Below are 25,575 nucleotides of genomic sequence, written 5' to 3' on the forward strand. Positions count from 1 at the left end.
AAATGTTATTAAATGTTGAAACACAATCACAATAATAAATAATTGCTTAAAAAATAAAAAAATAAAAAAATAATCAACAAAACCAACAATCAATTAACATACAGTATTTGAAAAGTCTATCATTCATTTTTCATTATAGTACGCTGCCTAGAACGCTTCCACATTAAACCTAGGGGGTCAGGGAGGATCTACTATGCCCCCTTATGGTTATTTCCACCTTTGTTTTGGCCTCCTCTTGTCTCTCAATCCTCCCGAGAGACAAGATGGCGGCCGCTCCGGACTGTTTAGAATGTTGACAGACACCGGAGAGCCAATCAGCTTCGGTACGCGAAGTTCCGTTACGCGTCAAGTACGCGAACCGGAGCGCTGCCCGGTCCGCTGTTACAGATATATATCTTTTTTTAAACGTTAATTTCTCAAAATCCACTGGAACACATATATTGAGACCTACAAAAGGCACATCGGGCTACCAGTCCCTACAATTTTGCCAAGTTTCGTGCAAATCCATTCAGCAGTTCGGGCTAAAAGTGAGGCCAACCGCCCTATGGAAAACTCAATGTTAAAAACACGTTTTGGGACCCCCCTTTTTTCTCGGCCCCCCCTGGACGAACCCCCCCCAAATTTTCAGGGGCTGCTCAGAAACAAAATGTTCCATTTTCCAGAAGATTTCAGCCAATTCCGTCCTCAAACGCCAAAGTTATTAGACATAGAATTTTCAAAAATCCCATAGGGAAAAAATCCTAACTATATATACCTACTGGCGACCGCCAGTAGGTAATATATATATATATATATATATATATATATATATATATATATATATATATATATATATATATATATATATATAAATATATATATTGATAGTTAGAAAGATAGCCAGATAGACAGATCGATAGATAGATATTTATTTCAATGAAATAATTTCTTGATAAAACTGATTGTTTTGGGCTAGGAATTTCTGTATTGTAATATTTAGGAAAAAAGATTACTTGTCCTAATGAAAAGCAGCAAATCTGCCAATTACAATACTGTGAATTGATCGAGGGTATGCCTTAACCCCAAGGAGGTGAGCACTGTTTAACTGATGCCAATAAGTCCTCGTTAGTATAGTGGTCAGTATCCCCGCCTGTCACGCGGGAGACCGGGGTTCATTTCCCCGACGGGGAGGCGATTCCTTTTATTCACACAATTAAATAAAATGATGTACTTTCTAACATTGTAAAATATATCTGTCATTATCCTTGCCTATTCCGATTGAGAAAAAAGGTTGAATTCACCGATGGACAAAATGCTTACTGATGTGTTAACTGAAATTCAGAATATGCTCTGAATATTTCAATATGCACAGGCGTACCATCAAAAACACTTTACATCTGCATTCTCTTGGAAAATGAGATGAAGCAGTGGTGAATCCTAGGCTGCTGTTCCACTCGATTGGCACAATTTACAAGTAGAATGACTGCTTTTGGTTAGTAGTGACCCCTGGTGGCTAATAGTTATAAGCTGCAAATGGTAAAGTGAGCTGATTATATAGATATATATATATAAATATATATATTGATAGTTAGAAAGATAGCCAGATATACAGATCGATAGATAGATATTTATTTCAATGAAATAATTTCTTGATAAAACTGATTGTTTTTGGCTAGGAATTTCTGTATTGTAATATTTAGGAAAAAAGATGACTTGTCCTAACCAAAAGCAGCAAATCTGCCTATTACAATACTGTGAATTGATCGAGGGTATGCCTTAACCCCAAGGAGGTGAGCACTCTTTAACAGATGCCAATAAGTCCTCGTTAGTATAGTGGTCAGTATCCCCGCCTGTCACGCGGGAGACCGGGGTTCAATACCCCGACGGGGAGGCGATTTCTTTTATTCACACAATTAAATAAAATGATGTACTTTCTAACATTGTAAAATATATCTGTCATTATCCTTGCCTATTCCGATTGAGAAAAAAGGTTGAATTCAGTGATGGCCAAAATGCTTACTGATGTGTTAACTGAAATTCAGAATATGCTCTGAATATTTCAATATGCACAGGCGTACCATCAAAAACACTTTACATCTGCATTCTCTTGGAAAATGAGATGAAGCAGTGGTGAATCCTAGGCTGCTGTTCCACTCGATTGGCACAATTTACAAGTAGAATGACTGCATTTGGTTAGTAGTGACCCCTGGTGGCTAATAGTTATAAGCTGCAAGTGGTAAAGTGAGCTGATTTTATATATATATATATATATATATATACATATATATATATATATATATATATATATATATATGTATATATATATATATATATATATATATATATATATATATATATATATATAAATATATATACTGATAGTTAGAAAGATAGCCAGATAGACAGATCGATAGATAGATATTTATTTCAATGAAATAATTTCTTGATAAAACTGATTGTTTTGGGCTAGGAATTTCTGTATTGTAATATTTAGGAAAAAAAGATTACTTGTCCTAACGAAAAGCAGCAAATCTGCCAATTACAATACTGTGAATTGATCGAGGGTATGCCTTAACCCCAAGGAGGTGAGCACTGTTTAACTGATGCCAATAAGTCCTCGTTAGTATAGTGGTCAGTATCCCCGCCTGTCACGCGGGAGACCGGGGTTCATTTCCCCGACGGGGAGGCGCTTCCTTTTATTCACACAATTAAATAAAATGATGTACTTTCTAACATTGTAAAATATATCTGTCATTATCCTTGCCTATTCCGATTGAGAAAAAAGGTTGAATTCACCGATGGACAAAATGCTTACTGATGTGTTAACTGAAATTCAGAATATGCTCTGAATATTTCAATATGCACAGGCGTACCATCAAAAACACTTTACATCTGCATTCTCTTGGAAAATGAGATGAAGCAGTGGTGAATCCTAGGCTGCTGTTCCACTCGATTGGCACAATTTACAAGTAGAATGACTGCTTTTGGTTAGTAGTGACCCCTGGTGGCTAATAGTTATAAGCTGCAAATGGTAAAGTGAGCTGATTATATAGATATATATATATATATAAATATATATATTGATAGTTAGAAAGATAGCCAGATATACAGATCGATAGATAGATATTTATTTCAATGAAATAATTTCTTGATAAAACTGATTGTTTTTGGCTAGGAATTTCTGTATTGTAATATTTAGGAAAAAAGATGACTTGTCCTAACCAAAAGCAGCAAATCTGCCTATTACAATACTGTGAATTGATCGAGGGTATGCCTTAACCCCAAGGAGGTGAGCACTCTTTAACAGATGCCAATAAGTCCTCGTTAGTATAGTGGTCAGTATCCCCACCTGTCACGCGGGAGACCGGGGTTCAATTCCCCGACGGGGAGGCAATTTCTTTTATTCACACAATTAAATGAAATGATGTACTTTCTAACATTGTAAAATATATCTGTCATTATCCTTGCCTATTCCGATTGAGAAAAAAGGTTGAATTCAGTGATGGCCAAAATGCTTACTGATGTGTTAACTGAAATTCAGAATATGCTCTGAATATTTCAATATGCACAGGCGTACCATCAAAAACACTTTACATCTGCATTCTCTTGGAAAATGAGATGAAGCAGTGGTGAATCCTAGGCTGCTGTTCCACTCGATTGGCACAATTTACAAGTAGAATGACTGCATTTGGTTAGTAGTGACCCCTGGTGGCTAATAGTTATAAGCTGCAAGTGGTAAAATGAGCTGATTTTATATATATATATATATATATATATATATATATATATATATATATATATATATATATAAATATATATATTGATAGTTAGGAAGATAGCCAGATAGACAGATCGATAGATAGATATTTATTTCAATGAAATAATTTCTTGATAAAACTGATTGTTTTGGGCTAGGAATTTCTGTATTGTAATATTTAGGAAAAAAGATTACTTGTCCTAACGAAAAGCAGCAAATCTGCCAATTACAATACTGTGAATTGATCGAGGGTATGCCTTAACCCCAAGGAGGTGAGCACTGTTTAACTGATGCCAATAAGTCCTCGTTAGTATAGTGGTCAGTATCCCCGCCTGTCACGCGGGAGACCGGGGTTCATTTCCCCGACGGGGAGGCGATTCCTTTTATTCACACAATTAAATAAAATGATGTACTTTCTAACATATTAAAATATATCTGTCATTATCCTTGCCTATTCCGATTGAGAAAAAAGGTTGAATTCACCGATGGACAAAATGCTTACTGATGTGTTAACTGAAATTCAGAATATGCTCTGAATATTTCAATATGCACAGGCGTACCATCAAAAACACTTTACATCTGCATTCTCTTGGAAAATGAGATGAAGCAGTGGTGAATCCTAGGCTGCTGTTCCACTCGATTGGCACAATTTACAAGTAGAATGACTGCTTTTGGTTAGTAGTGACCCCTGGTGGCTAATAGTTATAAGCTGCAAATGGTAAAGTGAGCTGATTATATAGATATATATATATAAATATATATATTGATAGTTAGAAAGATAGCCAGATATACAGATCGATAGATAGATATTTATTTCAATGAAATAATTTCTTGATAAAACTGATTGTTTTTGGCTAGGAATTTCTGTATTGTAATATTTAGGAAAAAAGATGACTTGTCCTAACCAAAAGCAGCAAATCTGCCTATTACAATACTGTGAATTGATCGAGGGTATGCCTTAACCCCAAGGAGGTGAGCACTCTTTAACAGATGCCAATAAGTCTTCGTTAGTATAGTGGTCAGTATCCCCGCCTGTCACGTGGGAGACCGGGGTTCAATTCCCCGACGGGGAGGCGATTTCTTTTATTCACACAATTAAATAAAATGATGTACTTTCTAACATTGTAAAATATATCTGTCATTATCCTTGCCTATTCCGATTGAGAAAAAAGGTTGAATTCAGTGATGGCCAAAATGCTTACTGATGTGTTAACTGAAATTCAGAATATGCTCTGAATATTTCAATATGCACAGGCGTACCATCAAAAACACTTTACATCTGCATTCTCTTGGAAAATGAGATAAAGCAGTGGTGAATCCTAGGCTGCTGTTCCACTCGATTGGCACAATTTACAAGTAGAATGACTGCATTTGGTTAGTAGTGACCCCTGGTGGCTAATAGTTATAAGCTGCAAACGGTAAAGTGAGCTGATTTTATATATATATATATATATATATATACATATATATATATATATATATATATATATATATATGTATATATATATATATATATATATATAAATATATATACTGATAGTTAGAAAGATAGCCAGATAGACAGATCGATAGATAGATATTTATTTCAATGAAATAATTTCTTGATAAAACTGATTGTTTTGGGCTAGGAATTTCTGTATTGTAATATTTAGGAAAAAAGATTACTTGTCCTAACGAAAAGCAGCAAATCTGCCAATTACAATACTGTGAATTGATCGAGGGTATGCCTTAACCCCAAGGAGGTGAGCACTGTTTAACTGATGCCAATAAGTCCTCGTTAGTATAGTGGTCAGTATCCCCGCCTGTCACGCGGGAGACCGGGGTTCATTTCCCCGACGGGGAGGCGATTCCTTTTATTCACACAATTAAATAAAATGATGTACTTTCTAACATTGTAAAATATATCTGTCATTATCCTTGCCTATTCCGATTGAGAAAAAAGGTTGAATTCACCGATGGACAAAATGCTTACTGATGTGTTAACTGAAATTCAGAATATGCTCTGAATATTTCAATATGCACAGGCGTACCATCAAAAACACTTTACATCTGCATTCTCTTGGAAAATGAGATGAAGCAGTGGTGAATCCTAGGCTGCTGTTCCACTCGATTGGCACAATTTACAAGTAGAATGACTGCTTTTGGTTAGTAGTGACCCCTGGTGGCTAATAGTTATAAGCTGCAAATGGTAAAGTGAGCTGATTATATAGATATATATATATATATAAATATATATATTGATAGTTAGAAAGATAGCCAGATATACAGATCGATAGATAGATATTTATTTCAATGAAATAATTTCTTGATAAAACTGATTGTTTTTGGCTAGGAATTTCTGTATTGTAATATTTAGGAAAAAAGATGAATTGTCCTAACCAAAAGCAGCAAATCTGCCTATTACAATACTGTGAATTGATCGAGGGTATGCCTTAACCCCAAGGAGGTGAGCACTCTTTAACAGATGCCAATAAGTCCTCGTTAGTATAGTGGTCAGTATCCCCACCTGTCACGCGGGAGACCGGGGTTCAATTCCCCGACGGGGAGGCAATTTCTTTTATTCACACAATTAAATGAAATGATGTACTTTCTAACATTGTAAAATATATCTGTCATTATCCTTGCCTATTCCGATTGAGAAAAAAGGTTGAATTCAGTGATGGCCAAAATGCTTACTGATGTGTTAACTGAAATTCAGAATATGCTCTGAATATTTCAATATGCACAGGCGTACCATCAAAAACACTTTACATCTGCATTCTCTTGGAAAATGAGATGAAGCAGTGGTGAATCCTAGGCTGCTGTTCCACTCGATTGGCACAATTTACAAGTAGAATGACTGCATTTGGTTAGTAGTGACCCCTGGTGGCTAATAGTTATAAGCTGCAAGTGGTAAAGTGAGCTGATTTTATATATATATATATATATATATATATATATATATATATATATATATATATATATATATATATATATATATATATATATATATATATATATATATATATATATAAATATATATATTGATAGTTAGGAAGATAGCCAGATAGACAGATCGATAGATAGATATTTATTTCAATGAAATAATTTCTTGATAAAACTGATTGTTTTGGGCTAGGAATTTCTGTATTGTAATATTTAGGAAAAAAGATTACTTGTCCTAACGAAAAGCAGCAAATCTGCCAATTACAATACTGTGAATTGATCGAGGGTATGCCTTAACCCCAAGGAGGTGAGCACTGTTTAACTGATGCCAATAAGTCCTCGTTAGTATAGTGGTCAGTATCCCCGCCTGTCACGCGGGAGACCGGGGTTCATTTCCCCGACGGGGAGGCGATTCCTTTTATTCACACAATTAAATAAAATGATGTACTTTCTAACATTGTAAAATATATCTGTCATTATCCTTGCCTATTCCGATTGAGAAAAAAGGTTGAATTCACCGATGGACAAAATGCTTACTGATGTGTTAACTGAAATTCAGAATATGCTCTGAATATTTCAATATGCACAGGCGTACCATCAAAAACACTTTACATCTGCATTCTCTTGGAAAATGAGATGAAGCAGTGGTGAATCCTAGGCTGCTGTTCCACTCGATTGGCAAAATTTACAAGTAGAATGACTGCTTTTGGTTAGTAGTGACCCCTGGTGGCTAATAGTTATAAGCTGCAAATGGTAAAGTGAGCTGATTATATAGATATATATATATAAATATATATATTGATAGTTAGAAAGATAGCCAGATATACAGATCGATAGATAGATATTTATTTCAATGAAATAATTTCTTGATAAAACTGATTGTTTTTGGCTAGGAATTTCTGTATTGTAATATTTAGGAAAAAAGATGACTTGTCCTAACCAAAAGCAGCAAATCTGCCTATTACAATACTGTGAATTGATCGAGGGTATGCCTTAACCCCAAGGAGGTGAGCACTCTTTAACAGATGCCAATAAGTCTTCGTTAGTATAGTGGTCAGTATCCCCGCCTGTCACGTGGGAGACCGGGGTTCAATTCCCCGACGGGGAGGCGATTTCTTTTATTCACACAATTAAATAAAATGATGCACTTTCTAACATTGTAAAATATATCTGTCATTATCCTTGCCTATTCCGATTGAGAAAAAAGGTTGAATTCAGTGATGGCCAAAATGCTTACTGATGTGTTAACTGAAATTCAGAATATGCTCTGAATATTTCAATATGCACAGGCGTACCATCAAAAACACTTTACATCTGCATTCTCTTGGAAAATGAGATGAAGCAGTGGTGAATCCTAGGCTGCTGTTCCACTCGATTGGCACAATTTACAAGTAGAATGACTGCATTTGGTTAGTAGTGACCCCTGGTGGCTAATAGTTATAAGCTGCAAACGGTAAAGTGAGCTGATTTTATATATATATATATATATATATATATATATATTCACAGAAAAAACCATAGGTTATAGACCATATATAGTTAGGAATTAGCATTTACAAAACCTTGAAAATTCACTGAAAAAACCATAGGTTATAGACCATATATAGTTAGGAATTAGCATTTAAAAAACCTTATTTTACTCACACAAAACCATTGAAATTCCATATATAGTTAGTTGCACTAACTATATATCGCGCACCCGTAATCCACTGCTGATGATGTCACATATTACATCATTCATGACATGGTCAGTGACATCACTGATGACATCACTGATGACATCTCAAATGACATCACTGATGACAACATCCAGTGATTATGTGTTTCTGTAAAGTTTAAATATGTTTTACATATTGAAGAATGAGTGGATGTATAAGTGTCTGAATGAAGGTTTTAGTAGGTGCGTGATTGACTGTATGAGTGAGTGATTAAATGCGTCTTACTAAATGCACGGGTTAGTGACTAAACTGTCTGAAAGTGTGCATCAGCATGTCTGTTGTTGTGCAAGCTGCTGCATGTGTTGATCAGTAGCTATATAAGTAGCTATATGGGTTATTGATTGGTTGCACAAGTATTTGTATGGGAGACTGAGTGTGTGTATGACTGGCTGGGAGGTGTGTGACTCTGTGCAGATCAATGTGTACTTGTATCAGTGATTCTATAAGAGAGTAAGTATGTGTTAGTATATGTTTTAAAATGTAAGGTACTCTATGTTTAACTGTGTAGATTAGAAAATGGAACTGTGATTGATTCTTTACAGGACTGACTAGGTGTGTGAGTAACTCCATGGATGAGTGGCAGAGTGTGAGTGTCTGTATAGGTGTATGAGTGCATATGATAGTGTTGTAAAGATGAGTGATTGTATGTATGAATGATTGTATGGGTGAATGAGTGAATGTGTGTGTAGACGTAGGAATCAGTGAGTGGGTATGTAGTAACTAGTATTGGTGTGTCAATGGTTTCAAAAATTATACTCTGTATTTAACACTGGGTGTAACAGAGGTTATATTAAAGTGTGAGGAGATGCATTGTATTGTCACATTAATGATATCATCATTGATGTGACCATTGATGTCAAATGAGATATCATCAGTGATGTCATTTGAGATGTCATCAGTGATGTCATCAGTGATGTCACTGACCATGTCATGAATGATGTAATATGTGACATCATCAGCAGTGGATTACGGGTGCGCGATATATAGTTAGTGCAACTAACTATATATGGAATTTCAATGGTTTTGTGTGAGTAAAATAAGGTTTTTTAAATGCTAATTCCTAACTATATATGGTCTATAACCTATGGTTTTTTCAGTGAATTTTCAAGGTTTTGTAAATGCTAATTCCTAACTATATATGGTCTATAACCTATGGTTTTTTCTGTGAATTTCATTGGTTTTTTAACAGCTAATATCTGTAGCTGTAAAATGTATTCTTCTTTAAATCCAAAAATATATTTTATATGTTTATGAATAATTTTTTTTTTTAAATATTTTTTTTTCTTCGTTCCCGCTTCGCGAATCGGGAAGCTTCCCGTTAGCTGACCTTGATGCCGCGAAATAGACCGCGAGCCGGTAAACGTTTCTTTACCGCAACTGCCGCGTTAGAAAACAACATCGTGACGCCTCCCGTCCGCATGACGTTTCGCGTTGTCGCGTGATACGTCATATGACGTGCTACGTTAGCGAACTCGTACGCTTACCGAGTCGCAAAGCACAGGTTTCTGGAAGCAAACCGGGAGGCCCTGCAAAGCGCGTAACGTAAACACAGCAGGTCATGTGACTTGGTAATAACACTTTTCATTGGTTCATTTCACTTTCGGTTTCCTAATGATGTAAGACTAGGTCATATGATCTAAAATGAACACTTTTCATTGGTTGAGAACTATTTTTTTTCCCAAATGGTGAAAATCCCTCCTTCTTTCCTCACTCTGACTTTCATCATTGTGAGAGAAAGACCCTTTGTTACCAGTGAGCAATGGCTTCTTTACTAGCTTCAGCTGGTGCTTCCCCACCACCTCCACCACATCCAAGGAAGAGTGGACCACCTGCTAAAGTTATAATTCAGCAAGAAGAGGAAGAAGAGGAACAGGACGACCTAGATAATCTCCCTATTATGGCCAGAAGATCTGTTGTACCGGAAGTAACGGGACCAGAGGGCAGGGAGATGGTGCCAAATATACAAACGAGATTTCGTGAAGTAAAACAAGTCTGCGTACATTGCAGTGGAATCATTTGCTACGCAGAAAGTAGCATCACTCTGATCAACAGAGCTATTAACAATCATGCTCATGTTTGTCCGAAACTCCCCAAACAATAAATTCTTTTTTTTGTTTTCTTCCTCCTGTTGAGCCCTTTACAATGAATCGTTTTCGTTGCCCCCTCCGAAAAAAAAACAAAAAAAATATAAAACTGTTCAGAAAAATTCAAAAAAAGTAAAAAAATGTTCAGAAAAATAATAAAAAAAATATAAAACAACAAAAACAATTTAAAAAAAAGTTCTTTTCAGAACTACCTCCCCGTTATAAAAAAATTGGTACAATATTTGCAACTGTGCCAACCTCTATTTCTCTTAGTTCGCTTCCCAGTTCGCTCCCCGGTACGCGAACCGGAAGCGAACCAAAAAAATTTTTTTATAAAAAAGAACAGTAAGTATAAGGGAAGGAAACAGACAGTTATGTTAAAAGAAAGACAGCTATAGGGGAGTAAACTAGAGATACTATTACCCGTAATCCACTGCTGATGATGTCACATATTACATCATTCATGACATGCTCAGTGACATCATCAGCAGAGGATTGCGGGTAACAGTATCCCTAGTTTATTCCCTATAGCTGTGTTTCTTTTAACATAACTGTCTGTTTCCTTCCCTTATACTTACTGTTCTTTTAAAAAAAAATTTTTTAGATCTGTCAGAAACAGTGAAAGTAATGAAATATAAAAGACTACGTAGAATATGAGCACTGTATGCAACAACTTTGACACTGACAGAAGCCTCACCTTCTCCATGCCTCCTACACAGTTCTACATGTACATCATAAATGCAAACAGAACAGAATTAATTATACATGTTAAATGGTTTATTTTTGCTGTTCTCAGAATGTATCAAATTTCACTAAAACAGTGACTTGAAGGTATTCATCATATAACAGCGGGGAAAAAAAAACACAATCAAAATGATTGTGTTTAAAAAACCCATACATTACAAATCAGAATTCAGAACTCCTTAAAGTTAACTTACTTTCCATGACGGCCAAGGATGTCCTATGAACAGCTTACACTCTGTTGTGCTGTTATTACTTTCAACCCGCCACTTTCTGAAAGAAAACCTCCATCGTTTTCAAAAACATGTTACATACAATAAATGACTTCTCGCTCTCTACCACACGATTCCACAAGGCCAAATCGTGTCAGAGCCATGTATAACTCTTGGATTTCTTGTAAGCCAATCCCGTCTTTTCGCATTTCCGCAACTTTCAGAATTAAAATGTTGAAGATCATTTACACAATCCTGGACTAGTAATATCTTCCCCTTCTTGCTCAATCATGTTCTACATTTCCTATCACACTGATACTGCTTACTATGAAGCAGACTTACACTACCTTTATGACTAGTACAATTATTTAATTCTCTACATCACTTTTAATCACAAAGCAATGTAAAACAGTAGACAGCATTGCAGACTTACATTCCCTCTACTCCATGTTTTGATTCGCTGCTTCAATTAGCTTATAAAAAGAAATAGTTTTTCTGAACTCATTCACAGTGCACGTATTTCTCAATAACGTCCAGTGTTATGGTAAAAAGTTATGTCTCTGTACTACACTTATCCTCAAGGCCAAATAGTGTAGGAGCCATGAGAACTTCTTGAAATTCCTCAGAGCACATCCCGAGATTCTTTCCCTAAAATTTTGGTTTTAAAAACACCAGGTAAGAGTTTTTAAGGTCATATGGCAATTTTTTTTTGAAAATTAAAACAGAATCATTGCAGAATGACCAGCCATTTCTACACTTTAAATAAGCTGTATAATGTCCTGATGTTATTGAAGGACCATCATGATATATAATTGCTACAGTTACAAAAGTCCTTCCTGATATTGACAACTGTGAAGCCACAAAATTTTTAATTAAAGTTGTCAATTTTGTTCCATCAGGCCTACATCGTTGGAACATTAAAATGACATACTGGCCATATGTTCGTATAAATAAAGTGGACATCATTTCAGATTTACATTGGCTACACTCCATGTTGTGATCAGCGGCTTTTACTAGCTTATTAAAAGAGACTGATTTACTGTCTGGCAAAGTTAAATATATAAATCTTTCTGAGTCTACACTAGTAGTAGCTGATACCCTACAGTTCTCGCAGTCATGCTGCCATTGATAAGAAAGCCCAAACAGGTGATCTACATCTACACCTTCATCATGCAATACATCAAGCATATACATTAAAAACTCCTGACAATCTTGCTGACTATTTTGAGAGAATTGTGTTTGGCCTGAACATCTGTCTAACAGATTTCGAATTTCAGACACACTTTCTATGTTTGTTCTATCAGTGCTACATTTCTCTAACACAGAATTTAACAAACTGCAAAATCTTTGATCCGAATTGACCACAATCTGTTCTTTTAAAGTTTCTAGAGAAAAGACAACATTAACCACTACATTAGCATAGCAGTTGACACCAGAACTGTTTTCAAATTGAAAACCAACAACATCTTCAACAGAATCCTTTTTGTTTCTGCTTATAATTTCAGGTTCATCAACTTTTCGTCTTTTTGCTACAACCTCCCCAGTATTGGTCACATTTCTTCGTTTCCGGCCTACCACACGTTTCTCAAACAAAGGATACTGAGGCAAATGTGGCGCATACTCTCTTCTCAACCTATTGTATTCCTTAACACAATCTAGATCCGCACAAATGTTTGTGACATCACACTCAATCAAGTACAATCCCGATAAAGTCCTAACTCGTGACAATGCCACATATGCCATACCCTCCTTGAACACAGAACTGCCAATATTCACCAATGCACAGTCTACACTTAAACCTTGCGATTTATGGATTGTCACCGCATATGCCAAGCAAACAGGAAACTGCTTACGACGAACATATAAGTCTTTTACAAGCAAAAATCTAGCAGAACAACGAGCAATTAGCTGTACTTCCTCAATGCCATCAAATTTAATTTTTAAAAATTCAATTCCATCTCTATTTCTGTATTTCACAAAATCAACAACATTACCCATTGATCCATTTACCAGACCTCTTTCAACATGTAAATTCCTTCTTAAAATTATACGGCAGTTCAAGCACACATTCAGAGTCTTTTCAAAACCCGCAGTTTTAGATATACTCTTCTCTAATGAATCCAATTTTGTTTTCAGATTCTCAGACAAAATAATTGTTGATCCCATATGCTCTACTCTGTCAATAGCTTCCAATTTCACAATCTCTTGCTTTTCTAAATGCAACATTTTGTTGTTGAATTTGGCACATTCTGCAAGAGTTGGCATCAAACATATTCCAGATTTTTTCTCAGTAACTTTCTGAAAAATATTCTCAGGCACAACATCTTCGTCTGGATATAAATTTGTCAGTAATCGTGCATGTAAAGCTTCTTTCCCATGCTCGGTCACTTTTCCAATTCTAACATCTTGTAGAATAGTCTTGTAAACTTCATCCTTTGCCTGACGCATATTTTCATGCAGTTCAGCATAATTGAAGTTTAACCATATATTGACGTTGCCAATACTCCCTAAGCACTTCCTGGTATCTTCATGCGTGAGCATTTTGAACACAGGTTGCCCTTTCACTGGTGTCAGCTGCAGAAGATCTCCAAAAACAATGATGTGTTTGCCACCAAATAACACATCATACTCTGTTTTGAGAACTTCTTGCATTCTCAAATGCACAAAGGCAAGCATAACATTGGAAACCATGCTTACTTCGTCAATGATAAGAAGTTTCATTTTCCTCAAGACTCTTGAAACTTCAAAACAAGCATCTCCAGATAGCTTGTGATATTCTAATTTGTTGTCATGCTCCACTGGCAGCATCAGTAAACGATGTAAAGTAATCCCTTTAATGTTATGTGCTGCCAGTCCAGTTGGAGCGGTGACAACACAAGACAGCGATGACTCTGTCCTTTCCTGCAAATAACATGAAATTGCTTTAATAAGGAAACTTTTTCCAGTTCCCGCTTCTCCACTCACGTACAGTCGGACAGGCTTCAACGACGTACATGAGCACTCTTTCTTATCATGACTTAATCCATGATCAATTTGCATGGTAAGTTCGTCATATATTTTCCTCTGCTCAACGTTGAGTTGTCTTTCCAACTCTTCTAAGTTAACCGCATCCTCCTGAGCATGTGCCATGGCTCTTTCCACTTCATTCATAGCAGTGGCAGCTTCATTTTCGATAAGAGGTCCTCCTAGTGGATCCTGACTCAATGAAGCAGAACTCTGACTGTCCTGAGAACTGTCTCTGGCAATCTCGGCTGCAATCGTTGCTTCCTGCTCAATTTCCACATTCAACATTTCTACATATTTGGGAAAAGCAGGACATTCTATGGTCTCCTTGGCAGCATTGAAAGAGTCTTCGTAACAGAGGAAATCTCCAAGCAGTTCCCTTTTCTGCACGCCAAGGCTTAAAAAGTTGCAAAAGTGCTAAATAGAAAAACTCCTTTTTTTCAGGAGATTCGCCACTCAATTTTCGATGGTTTATCAAGTGGCATTTTCTTTGCTTGACCAGACATCCCTCACTTCCTATTACAGCATACACTCCTTTCTCAGTATCTTCTTTGATGTTCCTCTTGAATATGTAATTTTGCAGAACCTCATACAGACAAACATTCTCGAGGTGACTGCTTCGATTTGGATAATATGTATCCAACATGTTGCTCTTCAAAATGTCGGTACTGTTTGGCTCCTTTTCCGCCAAATACTCAATTTCCCGCACAGGTTTCAGAACTCGATTACGCGTTGCAGCAAGACCAACACTCGCCCAAACGATACTCCTGGACTTGGCATAGAGACTTGCTGAAGACAACCGGTCAGAACATTCGTAAGCTCCGATTTCTCGATGCGACAACATCTTCAGACTGAAACTGTACAACTTCTTGCTGAGGCTCTTTTCATGGGAAATGTCCTCCCACATATCCTTCAATTCTGTCTTCTCTTTTTTGGTGATGTAAGATGTCACATACCTAGCCACAGCCATACAGTTATCAGCCACAAACTGTATATCCATGTTAGCATTCCACATGGACAAAATCACCGGGTTGTAGTCGTTGATGTACTTAGACTCTTCGTTCCTCTTCAAATTGTATGTGTTTTTAGGTGATTTCTTCATCACATTATGTCGCAGCGAAGACATCAAACTGTTCACTCTTCCTTTAGAAATCACCGATCGTGGAAAGCCGAAACGATATTTGGTGTAGAACTTGTCTTTGTTCCGGAATTTACGACGACAGTACTTTCCACATCGATGGCTTTGGAAACGTAGAACTTTTTCTCTTAGGCTTTTTTTCTCCTTTGCGTTTGGAACAGCACACGTAGAATACTGTTCTATGAAACTCATCACTGAGTCGTCTGCATCCGTTCCAAATTTAGGTGCATCCTTGATCCACAGCAACATATGTATATGAGGAGCACCTCTTGCTTGGTACTCCTTCCTCCAGAAGAAATCCAACACCTCTCCAAGAGGTGGATTCTTCTTATTCATGATGAAAGACATCATACCTTCAAATCTATGATTGAAGTACCTACATACATTGACTGGATCCAAAGAGCACAGTTCTCCGGGTGTCTTGAATTCGATGTTTTCTACGTTAGCATTTGCCTCTCGTAGAAATTCAAGTAAGTCTTCCCAGCCATACTCAGCACAGCTCAAAGTGAGGAACCATGTGGGAGTTCCTAAGTTCCTCAGCATACATTTTAAATCACCATGACGACGGTACCAGTACTCATTAGTACCACGCTGACACGCCATGAGATTAATCAGGTGAGAATCCAAAATACTGTCTTGGACATTGACTTTATCCATAAAGTCACTTGCCGAGATGTTTTGCATGTGTATACCACTTTTCAAGATGTGGTTCACTGCATATGACAGTCCAGACAGATCGCTTTCAAACAGGAGATGAAACAAATAAGGAATGCATTGTCGAAACCTAGGATCTCCTGCATACAATCGCAAAGTCCGGTATTCAGAAGCAGGAATTTGATGAGGTCGCTCATCATATCTTCCTCCCTGACCTGTTGGAAAAAGCTGTGGGAAACACCGAGCTTCCAAACTTTCCTCCCAAACACTAATGGGACTCCCTTTCGCTTGTTTCATTTGAAACAACTCAATAGCATTCCCCATGACTTCCTTGGAATGCAAAGGATGAACACTATAATGTTCATATATTTCTTCACTAGTACAGGGTTCTACTTTCTCAATTTGACCAGCACACAAATCGCTATCCTCTTCCTCACTTACTTCCTCTTCTGCAACATATACATTTTTATAGTATTTATTATATTTTTTCAAATACAATGTTGCCCTTTTGACTTTCCTAACATCTACTAAATCTTGCCATATTTTCTTATTCTTTGTCGGAACCCCATTAACTAAGATAACCAGAGGTTCCTCTTCCACTTTTTCTACTCCAATTGTGTTAATGTTTTTCTTCAAATCTAGAGGCAAATAAACAACTCTTCCCTTTAATCCTCTCTGTAAATCTGATGGAGGCAATTTCCCTGTCTTTGGCTCCATTCTTACAATAGCCTGAAAGGGATGGATACTTTGAATCAAAATAGATTCATAAGTATTTAAATCCTTCAATTCAGAAGGAATTTCAACCAATTCCAGATTATTATGAACTGCTCTAGCAGGCATCTGGTTTTGATTTAATTTGTTACAACAATAAGTACACACACGTTGATCCAATCCCAAATCAAAACAATTTTCTACCATCAAGTATGTTGTAAAATCCTTCCATTCACTATTATTTTCCCTTTCACTTTTTCCATATAAATCCACTAACTTAGTCTGATTCTTATAATAAGTGCGTCGACAACACACACAAGTGAAATTTGGCCTCTCACTTGATTTCACCTCAAACGTCGCAATTTCCCTCTGGAAATTATCTGTACTGGAAACCTGTACACTATCTTCCACATTACTCTCTTCTTCTTGGTCAATTTCAACATTCTCCTCTTTACTTCCAAAGTAACAAAACTCAATTTCTTCACATATATTCTTCACATCTATTTCAGAACCATGCAAAAGAGCAGCGCATAATTGTTTTAGCATAATTGCTGGACTCTTAGCATAATACAACATTCTAACTAATTTCCTCACTTTATTATGATGCACTGCTAGCATCCTGAAATGATGAAAAACACTCTGGCATACTCTCCTGGAAAGACAAGCCAGTGAATGACCATGCAAACCTATCACTTCTCTCACTCTGCAAGGATCTAATTCTTGCAACAACTTCATTTTCTGCTTCAAACTTTTCTTACTAAATGACCGTATAAAATCACAAAGCAAATTGATGGAATCCTGTCGTACACTGCAAATACTACTACACTTCCAGGTGTACACAGGACCCTTAGGACGTCTCCCTAAAACCTCATTACCTAACACCTCTTCTATCTCTGTTCTCACAAGTTTTTCTTTTTCAACTGGACAACCATCTTTCACTTCATAAGCTCGACCACTGGTGTCAACTGCATGCACCAAATCATTATCCTGGAAATAACTCTCCTCATTAAAAAATGCCTCAGAGCTTGAACTATGCATCCATTCTCCAGAAAAAACGTCACAAAAATTACTACGATTAACTATTCTCTTCCATCTACTATTTCTTTTGAAATCATAAATTACCTTGTTTAGCTTCCTAATTCTATTGATTGTCAAAATAAATAACTTACGTTTAAATTCAAATGCCTGATCAATAACTTTCTCAACTATTTTTTTTCTCTTATAAAAAACCACTTTCTGCTGACCTTTCTTAATATTTTTTAACAAATTCCCAATTATCCTGTTGCGGAACATTCGTTTACGAATATCCCTAAACTGTTGTTTCCTTCTACTTTCATGCATAGAGTTATCTCTTACTCTAGCAGTAACATTTCTCATTGGCCTTTCCTTACCATTTGAATTCGGTCTCCTTTTCTGGAGTGAAACATTTTCTGTAGTAATATTTTTTTTACTACACATATTTCTTATGACTGTTTTTCGACTCTTACCCGGTGCTTTCTTGGTGACTTGACAAATCTTTTTGTTAGAGGACTGCTGCAATATTCCATGCTCCTGCTGTCTTTGACGTTTTCCAGCCTTTCTTACTCTTTCTTTGCTAGGCATCCTAAAATCTTGAAATAATGTGCAGTTGAATCTGTGGTAAAATATAATAAAAAATGTTATTAACCACTATTACCCAACAGTAAATTAATAACAGTCATCAAAAACTTAACACACTACTTAAGTATATAATATACTGAAGCCTATCTCCAATTTTTCACTGAACAGGACTCATCTCTTCTTAACCTTGGATAAACCTCACCTACTCTGTGTCCCCTGCACATAATTAAATGTAAAGGGACAGATTTATATTAACTAGCACATCCCCAGGGATGCACCAGTTAACGTGCACCGCTGCTCTGCCACCCACAGTGTGCCGCATTTACAATCAGATAGGACAAAGCTACATCAAAACCCTGCGCCTGCTTGAAGCAGGCATAGATCTTGACGCAGGTAGGCTGAAAGCTAAAGCAACAACTAAGTGTCGTGTGCAGAAGTTACAAAAAAGGAAAAATGGCGTTTAAACCAGTAATGAGACCATGCTAACGTAATACAGAGTAAAAATATCCAGGATCTACATCAGTTTGGGGTTCACGAACCTGGCAGGTACAAGGCACTGAGGCTTTCCACCGTGCATGTCTCATCCCAAAACATATGTTGTTTGTGAATGAAACAATTTCCCAGACCAAATGCTTTGGATTGGCTACTTCTAAAAAATTAAACACCCCTACTATCCCGGAGTTAGAGGAATACGATGGTTGGAGTAATTTTACTCGTTGTCTATTAAAGATTTACAGGCCCTACTCCGTAATTCTTCCTTTAACATTTCCAGTATAAATCCAAAAGGTTGACTGCTTTGGCAACGTGCCTTATCCACGGTTTAATAACGCTGCCTTTTGCTTTATATAAGTTTTCAAATTGTATGAAATATATACCAATAGGTCGTTATTAACCTTTAGGTAGTGGTTTTCTTCATCAAGTCTGGTCGCTTCCATACACATACAGATTTTCAAAGATGATCAAGAACTTTATCTGAATGGAGAGGAATGCACTGAGACGCCAGATCATTCACTAATGTGTAGGCACAGACAGTTACACGGTTCATGCAACAAACACCGACCAAATATGGCTTGCGTGTTGCAAGGCACGCCAGTTCCTGCTATCATCCCCACGTTCAAGTTCTTGGAAAATGGTAGTTATTTGATGCTCAATAATGAAGATTGTTCTGGGTTAATTAAAAGTATTCATTTTATCGTAACAGTAAATGAACGGGTTATTTGCTGCAGAAATGTTCTATTTCCTCCCACACATGAACATAGGGAGTTTTCAATCTGGCCACAAATACCAACCTTGGGAGCACATTTCAACAGCATGGCAAGAATAAGAGCTCTTTTGTCTCAGAGAGAGGTGGCCTTGAGTTCGGCCCGTGAAACTTTCGTGCTTCACATAGCGAACACCCGTACAGAGGTGCAGACCCTTTTAAATACAGATTCGACTTTGCATTTCAGCAAGATTACCCATTCATTTCCATGCAGCAGGAGGCCCATAGGAATGAAGGTGCAATTTGCGATTAGCAATTACCTCATCGCAAATTACGAATTTTTCCGACGGTGCAGGGGTATCTCAAGAACACCCTGCTGCACCCCTGAAAAAAAAATTTGGGGTCATATGGCGCACATAAATTTTGAAAACATTCCTTTACCTCAAAAACGATTTTCAACTCATAATTTGAAAACACTGCACATGGGGAAATGACTTAAAATGTCCTTAAGACACATAAAAGCATTTTTTGATTGCCTTTGCAGCATGTTTCAGTCACCTTTAACATGCCTATGTAACGGAAACATTCAAAATCTAAATTTGCCATGCACAGGTGGGAGCATATTTACAAGCAATTTGCTCCACAGACAAACTTCTTACATTGAAATGGGAAAAATAACATCAGAGACTCTCAATTACCTTATAAAGAAGCAGACACCATTATGTCCTTCTCATCAATATTAAAACCATTGCTTTTTCTCAAAAACGATTTACAAGTCATAATTTGAAAACACTCCACAGCTCCTATGCACATAAAAACCCTGTCAGTACTAATACTTCACATTTTCTCCAATTACAATTTCTCAAAGAAACAAAATCTATTTGTGAAACACTTGAGACAAAGCAACATTTGAAAAACACAACTTTCTTCATAATTTTCTCCTTAAAGCACACTATTTTCTATCTAAATTAAAGAAATTTTTTCTCACCTTAGCAAATACTTTGAGTTTCAAAACAGTCTCAGAAACACACCAATTTGTCTTCAGCAGAGCAAAAGGTATGCACTCCAGAGTCTGCAGCTATCAAAAGCACAGAAATGCTGTAATTCCTCACACAGATCTCTCATGTCACCCAATCAAAACTCTTCCCTCACTTTTTTTCAAAGCAAAACCCTTCCCCCCTCTGCCCCCTCTCTGCTTTTTCTGCATAGCAACCACCTCTTGCAAGACCTCTCACACAACAATGTTGCAATTGAACTCTGAACTCTCAGTGCACCTGCATATCCAAAGCATTCTTTCATTTAATGATTTTTTCTTCGCCACTCAAAATACATCTTTCAACGAACTCATCCATGCACACTAACTTTCTGTTTTCAGCAATCAAAATCCACCAATCACTCTTACTGCTTCATTAACACAGAAACTCCTCAGTTTTTTTCATTTTACACTCTCATTTTTTCAACTGCCATTTCATTGCCACACTTCATCTGACTGCAGGAGAACCTTCTCTCGCCATGTTTTCTGTCTGGATTGTTGGACATAGCTACATCTATTGGGCTCAAAGGTACGCTGAAAACAGGAATTTACCTAACCTCAATTTACAAGATGTGGAAATTAAGTGGTTTGGCCACAGAGGATTAAAATGTCACCAATTGATACCATTGGTGAAAACCTTTATGCATTTGCCAAAACCTGACCTGTTAATTGTGCACTGTGGAGGTAATGATTTGGGCACTTTGACTGGGGTAGGTCTGGAAATGCTTTTAAAGGATACCTTTGAGCAATTGATGGCACTTTTTCCTCAGACTGCCTTGGTATATTCAAATATATGCCAAAGACAGAAATGGAGGTGGTCGAACCAATTTTGTCCACAAATTGAGAAATCGAGGAAGCATGTAAACAAATCTGTTTCAGCTTACATGAGAGACCATGGAATGGGCTCCCTGTACAACAATAACTTGCGTTACTACATGCAAGATATCTACAGAGGAGATGGAGTTCACTTCTCAGATGAGGGCAACAGAGTTTTCACTCTGAATTTAAGAATGTGCATTGGTACCTACTTATAAGTACCTAAATGTACCATAAACCCAAAAGCTCTTCTCAGAGCTACCCTACATCTGATCACTCACAATTATTATTGTACTCTAACTTTTTTCACTAATTTTCAAGAAAGTACGCTCCCCAGAACGCTTCCCGGTTCGCGAACCGAGCGCACTCCACGCAAAAAAACTAAAAAAACGGTATATATTTTTTTGCCCTGCGAGAACCTTTCAAAGCCTCCACATCAAACCTAGGGGGTCAGGGACGATCTACTATGCCCCCTTATGGTCATTTGCCCCTTCGCTTTGGCCTCCTCTTGTCTCTCGATCCTACCGAGCGACAAGATGGCGGCCGCTACGGACTGTTTGGAATGTTTACAGACGCCGAAAAACCAATCAGCTTCGCAAACCTCCGTAACGCGAAAAGTACGCGAAGCGGAGCGCTGTTACAGATATATATCTTTTTTTGAACGTTAATTTCTCAAAATCCACTGGAGCACATATATTGAGACCTAGCAAAGGCACATCGGGCTACCAGTCCCTACAATTTTGCCAAGTTTCGTGCAAATCCATTCAGCCGTTCGATTATTATTATTATTTTTTTTTTTGCCCCGCGGGGCCCTTTTAAAACCTCCACATCAAACCTAGGGGGTCAGCGAGGATCTACTATTCCCCCTTATGGTCATTTGCCCCTTCGCTTTCGCCTCCTCTTGTCTCTCGATCCTACCGAGAGACAAGATGGCGGCCGCTACGGACTGTTTGGAATGTTGACAGACGCCGGAGAACCAATCAGCTTCGCTTCACAAAGCTCCGTTGCGCGAAAAGTCCGCGAACCAGACCGCTGCCTGGTCCGCGCTTACAGATATATATCTTTTTTTAAACGTTAATTTCTCAAAATCCACTGGAGCACATATATTGAGACCTACAAAAGGCACATCGGGCTACCAGTCCCTACAATTTTGCCAAGTTTCGTGCAAATCCATTCAGCCGTTCGGGCTAAAAGTGAGGCCAACCGCCCTATGGAAATTAACATGGGAAAAACGCGTTTTGGGACCCCCCTTTTTTCTCGGCCCCCCCTTGACGAACCCCCCCCAAATTTTCAAAGGCTGCTCAGAAACAAAATGTGCCATTTTCCTGAAAATTTCAGCCAATTCCGTCCACAAACGGCAAAGTTATTAGACATAGAATTTTCAAAAAACCCATAGAGAAAAAATCCTAACTATATATACCTACTGGCGACCGCCAGTAGGTAATATATATATATATATATATATATATATATAAATATATATATTGATAGTTAGAAAGATAGCCAGATAGACAGATCGATAGATAGATATTTATTTCAATGAAATAATTTCTTGATAAAACTGATTGTTTTTGGCTAGGAATTTCTGTATTGTAATATTTAGGAAAAAAGATTACTTGTCCTAACCAAAAGCAGCAAATCTGCCTATTACAATACTGTGAATTGATCGAGGGTATGCCTTAACCCCAAGGAGGTGAGCACTGTTTAACTGATGCCAATAAGTCCTTGTTAGTATAGTGGTCAGTATCCCCGCCTGTCACGCGGGAGACCGGGGTTCAATTCCCCGACGGGGAGGCAATTCCTTTTATTCACACAATTAAATAAAATGATGTACTTTCTAACATTGTAAAATATATCTGTCATTATCCTTGCCTATTCCGATAGAGAAAAAAGGTTGAATTCACTGATGGCCAAAATGCTTACTGATGTGTTAACTGAAATTCATAATATGCTCTGAATATTTCAATATGCACAGGCGTACCATCAAAAACACTTTACATCTGCATTCTCTTGGAAAATGAGATGAAGCAGTGGTGAATCCTAGGCTGCTGTTCCACTCGATTGGCACAATTTACAAGTAGAATGACTGCTTTTGGTTAGTAGTGACCCCTGGTGGCTAATAGTTATAAGCTGCAAATGGTAAAGTGAGCTGAATATATATATATATATATATAAATATATATATTGATAGTTAGAAAGATAGCCAGATAGACAGATCGATAGATAGATATTTATTTCAATGAAATAATTTCTTGATAAAACTGATTGTTTTGGGCTAGGAATTTCTGTATTGTAATATTTAGGAAAAAAGATTACTTGTCCTAATGAAAAGCAGCAAATCTGCCAATTACAATACTGTGAATTGATCGAGGGTATGCCTTAACCCCAAGGAGGTGAGCACTGTTTAACTGATGCCAATAAGTCCTCGTTAGTATAGTGGTCAGTATCCCCGCCTGTCACGCGGGAGACCGGGGTTCATTTCCCCGACGGGGAGGCGATTCCTTTTATTCACACAATTAAATAAAATGATGTACTTTCTAACATTGTAAAATATATCTGTCATTATCCTTGCCTATTCCGATTGAGAAAAAAGGTTGAATTCACCGATGGACAAAATGCTTACTGATGTGTTAACTGAAATTCAGAATATGCTCTGAATATTTCAATATGCACAGGCGTACCATCAAAAACACTTTACATCTGCATTCTCTTGGAAAATGAGATGAAGCAGTGGTGAATCCTAGGCTGCTGTTCCACTCGATTGGCACAATTTACAAGTAGAATGACTGCTTTTGGTTAGTAGTGACCCCTGGTGGCTAATAGTTATAAGCTGCAAATGGTAAAGTGAGCTGATTATATAGATATATATATATAAATATATATATTGATAGTTAGAAAGATAGCCAGATATACAGATCGATAGATAGATATTTATTTCAATGAAATAATTTCTTGATAAAACTGATTGTTTTTGGCTAGGAATTTCTGTATTGTAATATTTAGGAAAAAAGATGACTTGTCCTAACCAAAAGCAGCAAATCTGCCTATTACAATACTGTGAATTGATCGAGGGTATGCCTTAACCCCAAGGAGGTGAGCACTCTTTAACAGATGCCAATAAGTCCTCGTTAGTATAGTGGTCAGTATCCCCGCCTGTCACGCGGGATACCGGGGTTCAATTCCCCGACGGGGAGGCGATTTCTTTTATTCACACAATTAAATAAAATGATGTACTTTCTAACATTGTAAAATATATCTGTCATTATCCTTGCCTATTCCGATTGAGAAAAAAGGTTGAATTCAGTGATGGCCAAAATGCTTACTGATGTGTTAACTGAAATTCAGAATATGCTCTGAATATTTCAATATGCACAGGCATACCATCAAAAACACTTTACATCTGCATTCTCTTGGAAAATTAGATGAAGCAGTGGTGAATCCTAGGCTGCTGTTCCACTCGATTGGCACAATTTACAAGTAGAATGACTGCATTTGGTTAGTAGTGACCCCTGGTGGCTAATAGTTATAAGCTGCAAGTGGTAAAGTGAGCTGATTTTATATTACCTACTGGCGGTCGCCAGTAGGTATATATAGTTAGGATTTTTTCTCTATGGGTTTTTTGAAAATTCTATGTCTAATAACTTTGGCGTTTGTGGACGGAATTGGCTGAAATTTTCAGGAAAATGGCACATTTTGTTTCTGAGCAGCCCTTGAAAATTTGGGGGGGGTTCGTCAAGGGGGGGCCGAGAAAAAAGGGGGGTCCCAAAACGTGTTTTTAACATTGAGTTTTCCATAGGGCGGTTGGCCTCACTTTTAGCCCGAACGGCTGAATGGATTTGCACGAAACTTGGCAAAATTGTAGGGACTGGTAGCCCGATGTGCCTTTTGTAGGTCTCAATATATGTGCTCCAGTGGATTTTGAGAAATTAACGTTTAAATAAAGATATATATCTGTAAGCGCGGACCAGGCAGCGCTCTGGTTCGCGGACTTTTCGCGCAACGGA

The 25,575-nt window shown here is 37.4% G+C and overlaps 5 non-coding genes across 5 annotated transcripts; all 5 read left to right on the forward strand.

The window, feature by feature from the left end:
- Positions 1 to 1,798: 1,798 nt before the first annotated feature.
- On the forward strand, positions 1,799 to 1,870 carry TRNAD-GUC (transfer RNA aspartic acid (anticodon GUC)). Its single transcript has one exon. It is a non-coding gene; the product is annotated as a tRNA-Asp (tRNA).
- A 1,427-nt stretch (positions 1,871 to 3,297) lies between these two features.
- Positions 3,298 to 3,369, forward strand: TRNAD-GUC (transfer RNA aspartic acid (anticodon GUC)). Its single transcript has one exon. It is a non-coding gene; the product is annotated as a tRNA-Asp (tRNA).
- Positions 3,370 to 6,211: 2,842 nt separating this feature from the next.
- TRNAD-GUC (transfer RNA aspartic acid (anticodon GUC)) lies at positions 6,212 to 6,283 on the forward strand. The gene has a single exon. It is a non-coding gene; the product is annotated as a tRNA-Asp (tRNA).
- Positions 6,284 to 23,293: 17,010 nt separating this feature from the next.
- On the forward strand, positions 23,294 to 23,365 carry TRNAD-GUC (transfer RNA aspartic acid (anticodon GUC)). The gene has a single exon. It is a non-coding gene; the product is annotated as a tRNA-Asp (tRNA).
- Positions 23,366 to 24,693: 1,328 nt separating this feature from the next.
- TRNAD-GUC (transfer RNA aspartic acid (anticodon GUC)) lies at positions 24,694 to 24,765 on the forward strand. The gene has a single exon. It is a non-coding gene; the product is annotated as a tRNA-Asp (tRNA).
- Positions 24,766 to 25,575: the final 810 nt, after the last annotated feature.

This window comes from Lissotriton helveticus, chromosome 1_2, assembly GCF_964261635.1.
Source record: "Lissotriton helveticus chromosome 1_2, aLisHel1.1, whole genome shotgun sequence".
NCBI classification, from domain to species: Eukaryota; Metazoa; Chordata; class Amphibia; order Caudata; family Salamandridae; genus Lissotriton; species Lissotriton helveticus.